The 5,114-nt window shown below is 41.6% G+C and overlaps 1 pseudogene; it reads left to right on the plus strand.

Moving 5' to 3' along the window:
* Window positions 1-2,136: 2,136 nt before the first annotated feature.
* LOC147888895 (uncharacterized) lies at window positions 2,137-3,245 on the plus strand (annotated as a pseudogene).
* The last annotated feature ends 1,869 nt before the right edge of the window (window positions 3,246-5,114 follow it).

The raw sequence follows: 5,114 nt of genomic DNA on the forward strand, positions 1-5,114 counted from the left end.
ATCCTTTTCTAATTTGATACAAGATGCAGTGCCACACCCACATATGTTGCCCTATGCTCATCGTGATGAGGCGAAGCGTTGACAATATGAGGTGGGATTTTCAAGAGGGACCGTTATGGATGCATGGAGTGATGGTGATAGTAGCCCTCCACCATTACCTCATGAGGCTATGGAGGAGGAGTTGTTCGATGATATGGTGCAAGATTTATTTTCCCATTAGTCCTCAGGTAGGGATGATAGGATGGAGCAGGACAATTTTTTACTGCAACATCGACACCAATATTTGAGGGGTGCACATTCTCTATTCTACCTGCCTCCCTTGAGTTACTAAACTTGCTGACCATTTATGGATGGAGAAATTCAAGTTTGAATGCATGACTCAAGTAAGCATTCTGTCTTGCAAACATGGTGAATTATGCTAATGGATCAACTGGAATGCTTTTTCTCATTTATAGTCTTCACATGCAGGCTATTGTCTAAAATGCTTCCAAGGGAGAATAAATTACCAACCTCAAGAGATATGGTGAGGGACTATGTGACATCTGTTGGAGGGTTGGATTACAAGCGCATCCATGCATGCGTCAATGATTGCGTTCTATTTTGTGGAGCACATAAGGAGTCTTGAGAGTGTCCCACTTGTGGCGAGGCAAGATATAGAGTAGATCTCAAAACTTTGGATGTGCCTTAAAAGGTTCTGCGACATTTTCCCATAATACCTCACATCCAACATATGTTCAAATGCAAATCCATTGCAGAGCTCATGTCATGGCATTCCTCCCATTGATCAACCAATGGCAAGTGGAGATCTCCCGCAAACACTCTTGCGTGGAAGCATATTAAAGACATGTGGCCAAGCTTCAATGAAAAACCTAGGAACTTGAGACTTGGATTGGGTATGGATGGTGTGAACCCATTTGGTCTCAAAAGAACCTCTTATAGTGTATGGCCAATGATAATGGTGAATTATAATCTTCCACCCTCTATGGTGATTAAGAAAGGACATGTTATGTTATCCCTTCTAATTCTAGGGAAACATAAAGTTAAAAATAAGGATATTTATCTGGAGCCTTTGATTGATGAGATGGAGATACTTTGGAGAGGTATCGAGGTGCATGACATGAGCAGGCCTTCCTCATCACATGCAAGGTAGTGTTGATGTGGATGATGCATACTTCCCACCAGGCCATGGCAAGTGTTCAGGTAAGCATTGAACTTTTAATTATGAGTAGGCAATCGATGTGGCATTGGGAACCTACTTTGCTTAGGCAATTGTGTCTTTTGTTTCGGTCTCACTATATCGGGTTACCATGCATGTCCTGTTTGTGGTCCTTTGCCAGTTGCTTCATGGCCAGAGGACTTGAAGAAGGTCATAAATGAGAATCACCATCGATTTCTTCCACCTGCTCATCCTAGATATGTAGACCCTTGGAATCAAGTCCCCCCACAATCACTCACTGCAGGATATTGGAAGCAAATTTGGGACCTTTCCACCACGACTCGTCCTCCACATGGCATGAGCTGGTAAGGATTTGTAGCTATTGTGTGCTTTGGCGAATGGAAATAAATATTGCATGCTAACACCATATTTGGTTTAGATACTCCATCTTTTATCGGCTACCATATTGGTCCCACCTCAAGATTCAATCACCTTTTGATCCCATGCATATCTTCAAGAATGTGGCATCTAGCATTTGGGAACATTTGATTGGGAAACGAGATTCCTTGAGCATAAGGGAGGATCTATGCACCACAGGGAGTATGCATGAAGTTTGGCCACAAGAGAGGCCAAATGGGCATGTCTTTTTACCCTGTGTACCCTAGACACTATCAAAGAAAGAGGTGGTGGTGGTGAAGCGGGCTATCACTACAATTTGTACTCCCACTGGATGCATGAGGTGTTTGAAGGGGGCCCTCACAAATAGCAAGAAAAGAGATGTAGATCAATTATACGGCTTGAAATGTCATGATTGGCATAGGATGCTCCAAGTAAGTATGACTTGGCATAATCTCTTTTTCCTTCCAAATTTGTGAGTGTAGAAGCAACTAATCAACCATCATCGCTCATGTGTTCAGTTCATACTACCTACTAGCGTTTCTCATAGTGCATCGAAGGATGTGAAGGATTGTATTTAAAAGATGGGAGAACTTGTGAGGTACTTCACACTATACAAAATGTGAAGCGTATGAATGAATGATGCAAGGTTTTCATATTGCTAATATGGTGCAGTTTTTTCTTTCTAGGTTTGTGAGCTCAAAGAAAATAGATCCCACCATGCTTCAGGATTCTCAAGCTATGTCAATGGAGGTGGTTTGTTTAGTGGAGGAGACCTTTCCACATTCTATTCTCACAAGTCTCATAGTGCATTTAGTGGATGAGATTACTATATGTGGCACTGTACAAGCTCGATGGTTGTTATTCCTCAAGCGCTTCATGAAGACCTTAAAGGGTTTCATGAGGTAAAATGCAAGGCATGAAGGTGCCGAGGGTTGGTTAGTACAAGAGTCACTTGCATATATTTTTGAGTTTCTTGTTGATGTGGATAGCTCTCTCCCACGACCATGGAGAGAAGAAGAATACCTAAGGATGACCTCTATTGTGCCTCAAGGGAAAGGACGGAGCAAAGTAATGGATAGGGAGTTGCTTCATAATATAAACCTCTATTGCATGCTTAATAGTGATGTGATGAAAAGATGGGTAATAAGATATGAGGATGCAAAGGCAAGAAGACAAGGAGAAAGGGCCCTCTTTCATACACACCATGGATCTCGTGTGCCCATACCAAAGGATATTCATGTCGATTGGCTACTTGATGAAATGGAGAGAGCACAAAGAGAGACGAGGGGATGCATATCACAATGGAATAATGGGAGTATGCTAGAGGATGCATGCAAAAGGTCGGTATATAGAATGTTATGCATAAGTTAGGAGCTTTCAACAATTTAGATTGCTTATTCAATTAATTTTGTCTTGATGTAGTGTACCATGTTTAGTGCTATATGGTGTGATGGCAAGCATGTTTAGACACAACGGATTGATGATACGAGAAACACACAAGATTGCAGTGTCATTGCTAGCTTTGAGGGAGCCAGTGGAGCCATGGATGATTATTGTGGCATAGTCCAAGACATTATTAAGCTTGAATTTTGGCACTTATTTGTGTATGTTTTGGATGTCAAGTGGTTTAAGGACATGGTCGAAAGAGGCCCTAATGCAACAATCAAATGCCATGCAAGTGGCTTTGTAAATATTTACTCCACAAAGTTTTGGCAAAGCAAGGACACACTAGTACTACTAGAACAATGTGAACATGTACTATATACATATATTAAAAAAAAGTACTCTTTTTGGCAAAGGTTCTAGCATAGATAAAGTACTAAATTGTGTACTAAAAGATGCTAACAGTTGGATTACATTTCCACATATCGAGAAGTCCATGATCTGCAATTTGCAATCCACTCTCAATTGAGGATGATTTCCCCGCACATCGAGGAATCCGCAATCTGCAATCTACTCTCAATTGACTCTCTTCTCTCTTGTGGAATCACTCGCACATGTTTGAAACCATTGACAGTCGAGTCTCTTCTCTCTCGTGGAGTCCTGTCTCTGTCCATGCAATTATCTCCGCTCATCTGCACTAGAGGTCCATTACTCTCTCTCTCTCTCCCTGGCTCTCTCCATTCTCTATACAAACTGGCTCTCCCCTTCTCTCTCATTGAAGCCCTTGCACTTTGGACCATATGTTCTCTCTAGCGCAAAAACCAGTTATGTTTGAGTGATTCTATAGATCTCTCTCTCTAGAGCTCTCTCTCTTTCTCTCTCTCTCTCTCAGGATTACTTTCTCGTACAGTAAGATTGAGCATGCATGTTTTGACATATTCTCTTCTTGTGTTGTTCATTAATTTATGATTTACCATTGAAATATGGTTGTGCACAGGATGGACTCTGCACTAGAAGTGCCACACCATGAAGGGAACTCGCTCAATGCACTGCCACAGCATTGCTCCAAAAGGAACATGAGACACATGACATTAACAGTTGTGTGACATTTCAAGCATACCACAAAGAACTTGGACTTGAGAACGAAGGCTGACATTTTGTCTAAGGTTATTAAACATCCAGATATGCAAGAGATTGTCGATGAGACAAATTTTCAAAGCCAGTCCATATCAATGGCAATAGTGGATAATCTAAAGACATTATTGAGTCTGGTGAAAAGAGTAGAAAGTGCTAATAAGTTAGCTGTTGTGAAGACAGCAACCCTCCACATGATTGCTAACACTTCAGCATTTAAAAAATATAGTGATAGCAAAGTAGCTAAAGCCCTTGGAATTCAAGCATGAAATCTGAAGAAACATCGCGTGGACATAAAACAAGCTTCCTTCAAATGGTGTAGATAGGATTCCTTAAGTTGTGAGGTTGTTTAATGTGTTGTCCAGTTCTAGAAAGAAAACACCAGGGTTTCCCCAAACAATAAGGATGTTTGCAAGCATAGGCTTGGCCCAAAAAAAAATGCAATACATCCCACCCATTTTCACAGAGGTGCACCTTCCTTCTCTCAACGAAGCCAAGTTACACACTATTATTTGGTACTCTTTACAACTATTTAGTACTGCCAGGGATAATTAGTATTGTTTAGATGTTAAAATCTCCCACTAGCCGATCAAGCCATATAGCCTCCTTGCAACCCTCTGTGGTTGCAACATACTCAGCCTCTGTGGTGGACAAAGCAATGCACTTTTGTGCACGAGACATCCACGACACTTCACCACCTGCAAAGGTGAACACATAACCAGAAGTGGATCTCCTACTTTCCACATGCCCTACATAGTCTGAATCTGTGTACCCAAGTACACGCATGTCTCCTTTACCAAAGTAGATGCACATCTCCTTGGTACCCTTCAGGTACCTCATGATGCACTTAATTGCCTCCCAATGCCTCTTTCCTGGATTAGCCATATACCGGCTAACAACTCCCACTACAAATGCAATGTCTCGTCTAGTAGCTATAATAGCATAAATAAGACTCCCAACTGCTGATGCATAAGGAACCTTGGCCATCATGGCCCTCTCCTCATCTGATTTGGGACTATCTGTATGACTCAGTTTCACATAT

Source organism: Dipteris shenzhenensis, chromosome 21, assembly GCF_047967505.1.
Source record: "Dipteris shenzhenensis isolate YYH24624 ecotype China chromosome 21, Dip_SZ_1.0, whole genome shotgun sequence".
NCBI classification, from domain to species: domain Eukaryota; kingdom Viridiplantae; phylum Streptophyta; class Polypodiopsida; order Gleicheniales; family Dipteridaceae; genus Dipteris; species Dipteris shenzhenensis.